The 9,809-nt window shown below is 40.0% G+C and overlaps 1 long non-coding RNA gene across 1 annotated transcript; it reads left to right on the forward strand.

Moving 5' to 3' along the window:
* The first annotated feature begins 1,140 nt into the window (after positions 1 to 1,140).
* On the forward strand, positions 1,141 to 6,176 carry LOC122864441. The gene is made up of 3 exons (XR_006375224.1): positions 1,141 to 1,685; positions 3,024 to 3,341; positions 3,984 to 6,176. It is a non-coding gene; the product is annotated as an uncharacterized LOC122864441 (long non-coding RNA).
* Positions 6,177 to 9,809: the final 3,633 nt, after the last annotated feature.

The raw sequence follows: 9,809 nt of genomic DNA on the forward strand, positions 1-9,809 counted from the left end.
AACTCCTGGCACCATTTATGAAAGAAAAGCCATCCAGGGATAAGCATTCTCACTTCTGCTCACTATAGGCCTGTGATAGATTTTCCTCTTTTTTTTTTTTTTTTTTTTTTTTCTCCGTCTGGGAGACAGCTGCAACAAATGTTGATCTTGATGGAAGGGATTTGGTTATGACAATGGAAATAATTCAGGAGGAAGGAGAAATGTTTGTGTCAACCTTCTAGTGTGAGGCAGACCTGTGACTTTCTATCCAGGTGCAGAAAAGTGTTGGGAACAGATTAGATGTAGTTTCAGATGTAAAAAATCACCTGTTTTTCACTTCCATTCTCACAGATGTTTTCTTTACATTTTATACCAAACTTTAAGCGTTTAGCTGATGTCCGTGAGTACAGCAGCAGAATAAACATGTTTCAGTTCTTAGATCGTCATGATTGCCCTGACAAAATCGCTGAGAACTTTAATAATTGTGATGCTAATTGTGTCCCAGATGACACCTCAGTGGTCCACCCACCCATGTTTTTACTTCTGCCGACATGGAAGTTTTAATTACTCACCAGACTGGCAAATCTCTTCCATACACGATGTGGGTTTATCTTCTGCTTAATCTCATGATTTGAATCAGACTCATTTCTGTGCCCCCTCACAAATTTTGGGTGCTGTGTGCTCTATGGTCCTGGTTTGGGTTTGATTAAAAGGTCTGAATTTATGCTCTAGGGTTTGTTTTTTAAGGCTGGTATTTAGAATTTTTTTTATCAAAACTGCTGATAATGATGAACATGTTTTTTTTTTTTGGTATCTTTTCATTTTTTATGTGGCCAAACTAGGCCTGCAAGTAAAGTTTATTTTAGAAAGTAGTGAAATACATTCCCATCACAATGTCAGATGATTTCTTCAAATAGCTTGTTTTATCCAACCAACAATAAGACCCCCAAAGACATTGAGTTTACAATCACAGAAGGCAAAGAAAACCAGAAAATCTTCACATTATAGAGGTTTGGACCAGTAAATACTTGCTTTAAAATGACTTAAATGATTAATCTATTATGAAAATAGCTGCCAGCTCTAGCCAAATCATCACAAGTTCACAGTTTGTTGTAGAGGAAAGCCTCTGAAACAGCCTTTAGACACTAAATTCCTCCACTAATAAAAGATATATATAAATATTCCTGTTATTTTCCCACAAATTCTCCTCAGATGGGTCTTGGTCTGCAGGTGAGACTAAAATCTGTGACTTAAATAACACAGTACAATAAATGTATGTGTAAAGTTGACTGAGATTTTTACAATCTCACTCTGTAGTCACATGGACAGATTTTGGACCTTGTCTAACCAAAGAACTTAAACAAAGCCTTTTATGTTTAAATATGAAGCTCATTAAAACAAACATACAACCCGAGGAGCTGTTTAAACAAGCTTTAAAGACTGCTGGAGCCAAAGCCTCCAGTTGATTTCTTTCCCACTAAAACTCTGGCTCCCTCTGCCGTCAGGTTTTAGTAGTACACCTTCAGCTCGGTACTCTCGCGAGACTTGCCAGGGAGTCGTGTGATGGCTCTTGAAACTATAACGGCTTGGTAATTGAGTGTTTGCCTGAAGTTTGTTTACACAAAAATGTAAACACACATTTACGTGTAGACTGATCTGTCCCGTCTGGAAACTTGTACTGAGGGAAAAAGTCTCCATTATGGAAGGTAATGGAATGAGATAGTGCGCATGCGCCAACGTGCATGCTGCCTGCTGCCGTTTCTCTGTCTCGTTGTCTTACTTTACTTATTACTTATTACATTGTATTATTATACCGTACATACTTATCAACCCATCAACCTAAATCCACTTTGGTACTTACACTTATTTTAGTTTTTATACTTATATCCACTTTGTACTTAATTTATCTTAGCTTTATTATAGCGAATTATATTTTGATTTGCTTACTTCTCTTCCTGTGTGCATTGACGTGATAGTGATCTGCTGTCACAAAAGAGTTTCCCCTCGGGGATCACTTTAGCAGTTTAATTTGTTTAATTACCAGAAATTACAAAAACTAACACTGCTATTAGATATTTCTTTATAAACAATAGAATAAACTGCACACAAAATGGTATAAGTCCATTCGTCGACACTGAATTTGGTTGACACCAGGCGGTTAGCTTAGCTTGGAAACAGCTAGCCTGGCTCTATCTAATGGTAACAAAACCAGCCTACCAGCACCTCTAAAGCTCACTAATTAACTTTAAAGTTAACGTCCTAACCTATCTCCTTTGTTTAATCCTTACAAAAGTGTAAAAACGAACATTTTGCGGTTGCCAGGCAACCAGCGGAGGCTCCAGGAAGTCAACGTTACTGCTTCTAGCCAGGAAAACACTAATGTTTTTGTCCTGCTTAAACAAACAAGAATATAATGTGTGAATTAGTGAGCTTTAAGTGCCGGTAGACGGATATTATTTTGGATTACTTTTATTGAAAAATATTTTTTGCACAATATATTTTTATAATCATAACATCTTAAGAGCCATGCTAGCCCCCCCCCCCATTTCCAGTGTTTATGCTAAGCTAAGCTAACCAGCTGCTGGATGTAACATTAGCTGTTTAGCATACAGACACAAGAGTGATCTCAGTCTTCTCATCTAATTGTTTTTCCCAAAATGTTGAACCATTCCTTTAACTTGAGTGAAACAAATTGGTATTGTTATATTGGCCTAATTTATTAGGCAGTTTTAAATTATTTTTGTACTTTGTTTGAGCTTGCATCATGAGGCAGTTAGCGTTAAGTCTGATTTTCTGCGGGTAAGATGTCAAACATGGAGTGCCATACAAAATTGACTTTCAATTACTTTTCTGTGGTAGATTGTTATGCTAAATGGTATTCACGTAGCAGCTATTTGACCCATGACTGACTGCAACAACACCTCTCACTGTACCTACATTTAATTTCCTATATTTTCCTCTTTTCCTTTTACAGTCTCTTTATGTTCTCATTTTTAAAATCCTGCTAATCATTTCAGTATTTGTTTCATCTCTCTAACATTCAGCTCTCATCCTCCCCTCCATCGCTCTGTCTCTCCTCCTGCAATCTGTTATGAAGCATTCATTGGCTGCTGATCTTAACAGGGGACGGGCCATATTAAAAGGAGGCTGATTGACGGGCTGTTTGGCCTCCAGCTGAGAAGGATTGTTGTCTGGCTGTGGGACGAGGTCAGAGGTCACAGTCCAGAGAGCAGGAGACAGAAACCAGATCACAACAGACGGCTAATTATCATGCATTGTTGCTGGGCTCCTGCTGGGACTCCGCCTTCACTTTCACCAACAGGTCACAGTGAAAGCCCTAGACCTCCAACATTTAAAACCTGGTGAGACACGTGATTAATATAACATTTTTTTATTTTTTACAACATTATATGAGTTATACACTAACCTTCTGAGTGAAAAACTGGAGAAAAAATATCTGTGTACCACTGTAAATAAACAAGTCCAATAAGTTATATATCTATCCTTACTTTCCTGATGTATTGTTATTTAAATTTTTTCCTTTCTTTTCCCGTCCTTGTTCTACTCGATTACAGTTACTTTCTCTTAATGATTCGAGTTCACACTATTTTGTTTTTGTTAAAACATGATGAATTGGAGGTTATCTAAGGACATAATTAATGAAGTTAATTATTGACAGTAAAGTATAGGAAAAAAACAAGTTTAATTTTAAACACAGACACTTGAATATAAGTTTCATTAAAACAGAAGTGACTGAACACTGGTTGACGTAGTGCTTGAGTCAGTCAGTATGTGTGGAGGATTACATGCTGACAGTTGAGTACCTGTGCAGCAGCAGGCGCGTGAATGTATTTCTGGAGGCAGATTGTCCTCGTGGCTCACTGAGCCGGCAGAGCAGCCTCCTCAGTAATAAGGGATTCATTATCTGTGAGAGTCACGAGAAGAGAACGTCCATTAGCTGTTGTTATGAACTCTTGCATCGTCAATATGTTCTCATCCGACAGTTCTCAACTTGAGGGTGTGGACCCCCTGAGAGCTTCGAAGGATACCTGGAGGGCTCGAAGCCAACCCTTCATCACAAGCAGTGAGCAGCCTACCTACAGTAGATCAATCTCAAAATCAAAACCAAGCTCAAGACTCAGAATAACATAATGTTCTCAAGTGTCCTTCTCAGGCAAACCTCAGACTTTCAGAAATTCACATTATGATTTTAGGGATTCTAGTGATATTCTTCTTCTAATTTAAAAATATATCTTTATCTTTGTTATGAAAACCTCCTGGAAGTTACCTCCAATTACTAAGTGCAAATTGGCTGTAAATGTAAAATATCAACAGAAAATTCAAGTAATTGTAGTTTCCAGCTCCCTACTTATTTGTCTGTGAAGCTGACAAATATGCATGAATCAAATAAATCAGTTGTACTTTAACAATTTCTAATAGTCACAGAGGAAACGGCGCCATCTACTGAGCAATAGCAGTAACTGCCACAGATATTGTAGACGTGAATATAACTGAACCATCATCCAGAATGAATGAAAAGGTGTAATCACTGGCACTACTTTTCCACACTCTGTAAAAAAAAAACATTGTTTGATATCCTTCCAAGTATAACTAATGTATCCGCTCTGACATGTACGGGCGTGGCTGATTCATATCTTTATTAGGAAGTAGTTGGTTCACTTCTGATAACCAATAATGGGAACTGAAGACAAGCTTTATTTTTATAGCACCTTTCATACAGGTTAGTGCAATTCCTACTGCATTTCAGGTGACTGACAAGCTGATAAAAAAACAGAACAAATATAAACAGTAAACTATGATGGCGTAATAGGGCTATTGTTGGTAAATAAAATTAAATAAAATTACAGACCCGGGGGAGGAGTCGTAAATTTCTAAATCAGTATGTTGTTTTCTTCTGAATAGGCCTAATTCACGACAATGTATCATCAAAGTCCAGATGATTATGATAATATGGTGATTATGGGCTAAAATCACGAGTATTTCCTTATTGCTAAATCTGATTGCAAAGTATGATTTGATTAGGTGATCCACTGTAGGCATAATACACAGCAAGCGACGGTGACTGTGTTGTGATGAGGTTGATCCAACCTTGCAAAGTGAAGCAATGTGGTTCCTTGACCAAAAAAAACACAATTTTTCTGATTTTTTAAATATTTTTTATAATCTCAGAGAATATTCAAGTTTATTCTCGTAAATTTACAACTTTAATTCTGAGTTTTTTCTCAGAATATTACCCCCCCCCCTCCCCGCTTGGATCAATTTTCAAGTCATGTTGGAAGAGGACAACAGTTGATGTGTGCACAACAATGGTTGCAGTATGCTCATATAAAATAAATATGCAAACGGAGGTAAATAAATTGGTGTATTATTACTTGCTTTGGAAGCAAGTCACAGTGGGAAAGTAACATCGGGCCGCACAGGAAATGGGCATTTGTTTTTTGAAAGTGTTTACCAATAGTTACAGGTATCCATGACGAAAGAGAGGCAAACATACAAGCATTGCATGCAAGGCCTCTATTTCAAACCAAATATCGCTTCTAAAAATGTTTTGTGTGTGTTGTACTGAATCTCCACACTGGAAAATGACAAAATTAAGCAAACTTTAAAATGCCAGCATCCACTCTAAAAAGATATGATCAGTGTATAAAATATGATACATTGTTACAGATTTAACTTAATTAATTTAACTAAAATTAGTTCGACCTTGACCAGCTACAACATTAAAATGGTGCTTATATATCAGCACATCAATAATAATAATACAATAATATAATCGCTGATTTTATAAAATTATAATCCTCTAAAAGGGGCTGTTCTACATAATTTTAATGGTGTTGGGATTGCTGATGGGGTGTTCCCTAGTGGGAATTTAGTATTGTTCTTCTGTTGTTTGTTTCGTGGGGGGTTGTTATTTTTTGTTTTGTTTTTTAGTTTTAGATGTGGTCTTTTTTTGTGTCTTTTTTTTTGCAAAGTGGAAGGTTTTGATTTACTACAACTGATCTTTTATCTCTGTAACCTGCGTGTCTAGTGGCCTCCGCCCAGGGACTACAGATGAAAATGAGCTTTTAGCTATATCTGGTAAAATACATATATTGTGCATTGTCCCTGCTAAATAAACAATAAACAAACAAACAAATGACAATGTGAAAACAATGTGTAAGGGGTCGCTCATAATGATGAACCTACAGAGAATTATCACCTGAATCTGCAGCTCCACTTGGCTTTACAGATCTTTATAGTGAGTTTCAGCTCATTGTTTAGCTGTTTTGGTTCACTCTCACAGCTCTCATAGCGTCGTTTTCATTCACAGCAGGCAGTTGTTTTCAGAGAAAAAGCTCTAAAAACCCACTGTACACTACCTGCTCAGCACCAAACGGCAGACAGACACAGTTAGCGACCAGCTGGTGAACATAAAGGTGCATTTAGCAAAGAGCCAGATATTTCCCTCAGGAGTTGGTAGAGACCCAAAACAGAATTACATAAGGGTGAATATTTGACTTAAATTCATCAGGACTTCAAATGAATGTGTAAATAGGCAACTGTTTGCCATCGAGTTCACCATATCAACTTAAAAGGTGATGATTAGTACACTCTGCTGATAATACTTCTGTACTTTTACTGGAGTAAAACTGAATGCAAAACTGTTACTTGTAACAGAGTATCATTTACAGTGTGTTATTACTACTTTCACCACTGCTAGGTTGTTCTAGAGCTCTCAACCATATCACCCGGTCCTCATCAGTATATTGAGTTTGCTCAGTTGCCATGAAACTGTAGATGTCCATTTCCGTGACTCATGAGCACCTTTAGGACCTTGGCTTAAAAGTTTAGCTTGACAGTTCATTCTTGACCTTGGAAACAGCAGTTGACAACACAGTGTCACCTCAAGGTCCCCTTACACGCTTGGTCTGTAGCTTTCGACCCTGTCAACTACATGTGTGAAGTTGTGAAATTCCAAAGCTGCAGGCCGATATGATATAATAATATAATTTGCATGCCTCACATCCCTTTCTGTTTACTGTAAATATTACTATTAATACTAATAGTAATAGTATTTGTATAAAAATTAATTTGGGATACAACCTATTCATCTAATACCAGAAAGACATTCAAATTGTTACAGAATTACTCAGATAATTGCACAGGCAGTGGCTATGAGTGACTGCACACTCATCTCAAATTTCATTATTCGCAGCAGGTGCAGGCTGTTAAATCTACTGTACATCTACTCAACCTCAAAATGTTGGGTGGGAGAAGAGTACAGTACAGGACTCATCTGGTCCATCTCTCACTCTCGATTTGTTCTTTTTTTTTAAACACACAAACACACACACACGCACACACTTGAATTAGAGAGTGTTAGAGTGTTTGGTCAGGTGCAGTGCAGGGTCCCTGGAGCTGTTTAGCAGTTAAGTGGCCGTAATGCATTTAGTGTAAAGTGACTGGGATTGGGGGGCTTAGCCGCAGCTCTCCGCCTCATTCTTAGAAAGTGCTCAGAGGTGCTAATACCAGCCGGATTTATGGCACTCATTCATAAACAGCTCGACTTTTGCAGCAGAGTCACTCTCAGTCCACCTCTCTGGCCATTTCTCTCTGTTTCTGTCTGTTTCCCTCTTCGTCGCTGTTTCTGTCGCTTGCATGATTCATGTCTGTCTTTCTTTCTCTTAGTGCAATAACCTGTCTATCATCATTCCCTTCACTGTCTGTCTCCCATCTGCCTTTTACCACTAAAGTCTCCTTTGCACTTTTCTTTTCCAGTCTCATTCTAAAGCTTTTCTGAGACTTAAATCTCAGGTTTCTTCCTCTCTCTAATGTCTCTAGCGGCGCCTTATGAAACCAGCCACCCCTCAAAGTTGCGTGCTCGCCCTACATTTCTGAATACACCCTCGTCTACGGTGAATGAGCAGTCAGTTAGAGGGAGACAGAGACTGCAGTGCTTCACTATCAGGGGTGTGGAAAGATGTCTGGAGATCCCACTCACTCTGCACTTACACGTGTGTGGGTCTGCGTGTGTGTTTGTGGTGCATTTTCACAGATTTATGAGTCACAAGTTGTACATGTTGACAATGAATGTGTACAGTAAATACGTAAATGCTGAGCTTGTGTGTGTGTGTGTGGAGGGGGGGGGGTGTTGCATGTGCATGAGTGTGCAAACTAAATACTTAACCTGTGTTGTACTTGTGCAACAGTGCATGTTTGTCTGTTTGCATGCCCAGAGAGGCTATATAGTCTGCACAATATACACAAAACTGTGTATATGTGTGTTTGCTTTCACAGGGCTAGGTGCAGTGTGTGTGTGTGTACGTGTGCTCCAGTACACGTACAGCTTATGTAACGCCCATGCATGTTCTAACTCCACTGCGCCTGCTATGTGTGTGTATGTGCATGCTTGTATGCGTGCGCCCAGTTGTGTGTAACTGTGGTAAATGTACCCGTTCGCCTGTGTGCGTGCGTGCGTGCATGTGTGCGTGTGTGTGTACCAGGCAGACTGCAATGCCGCAATCAGCCAGCTCTGTATCATCACTGACCAAACTCGCCATCTGTGCCTGTAAGCTATAGAAACAGCGTGTCGCACTGCTACACAGCAATCCACACACCATTAGTGCCTTTGAAATCGCAGCGGGATGCCACTGTTTTTTGTGTGTGTGTGTTTGTGTGTGTTGTACAGGCACGTATCTGTGTGTAAGTTTGTTTGTTTGTGTGCACTCATGCATGTTTAACTGTATTATTTTTTTTAGCCTGTTTGCGTGATGTCTTGTATTCTTCAGTGTATTACAGCCTGTACCTGCACCTGCACGTGCACGCCTCCCTGCGTACACACAGTGTGTGTGTTTGTGTGTGTGTGCAGGGAGGCCCACAGTGTATATGGGTCACTCTCTTAGGAACCATAATCCCACGTTTGGACCAACTTACTCACTGGGGTTTCACTCTTCCTGTTTGGCCAAGCTGATGGCAACAAGCATAATGACCTCACCACAGCACTTGGTCATTGGCCTGCAGACCCCGGGCCTCTCAGCCAATCACACGCTGCTCTGGTGACGTACAGCCTCCAGCTGCTGTCCTGATTGGCTGTGGAGGCGGGACTAAGGGATGCTGTGCCGTTTAGAGCACCTCTGATTAGCTGGGAGGGAGAGAGAGTGAGTGAGTGAGTTTGTGAGAGGGATGGACGAGAGAGAAAGCATGAGAATTTGGGAGTTGGTGTTTTTTGTGGTTCCTCAGAAACTACACTCAACCTGTGGCTCACATGGGTCATAGTGGAGACACAGGACAGGGGATAGATACAGATAAATAGGTAGCACACAGAGTTAACTAGGCTTGTTAAAGCTGTTTTATAAGTGTGAGATGAAGCTATAATATATGAGACAGCTTGGGACGTGACATATCGATCTATATTAAATTTGATCATGTCATGTCAGTGTTTTTTAGTCCACTGAAACGTTGTCCAACGTTTCAAAAAAAGACAGACAGCCTCCCCTCTGTCTACGGCCGTTTTCATGTTTGTAGACAAATGAAGAGGGGATGAAACGAAGAATAAAAAAAGACAGATAAAGAGAGAAAGATTTCATTCCTGTCCTGCGTGCCTGTATAAGTCTCAGACGTGCCCACAGAGGAGCCCTATTGGCCGCCGCAGCCTCGCTCTCCCAACAGCTGTTCTGTGTTTTCCCACACTGTGATTGGCCGCAGCTCGCCGTCGATCAAATTTACTTTGACGCCTGGCTCCGCCCCAGCTCCCCTTCCGCGCGATCCTATTGGCTACTGTACGCGTTCGTGCTCCACGATTGGCCGCTCGGGCTGGTTGTCAAGGCTTT

This window comes from Siniperca chuatsi, linkage group LG17, assembly GCF_020085105.1.
Source record: "Siniperca chuatsi isolate FFG_IHB_CAS linkage group LG17, ASM2008510v1, whole genome shotgun sequence".
In the NCBI taxonomy this organism is placed as follows: domain Eukaryota; kingdom Metazoa; phylum Chordata; class Actinopteri; order Centrarchiformes; family Sinipercidae; genus Siniperca; species Siniperca chuatsi.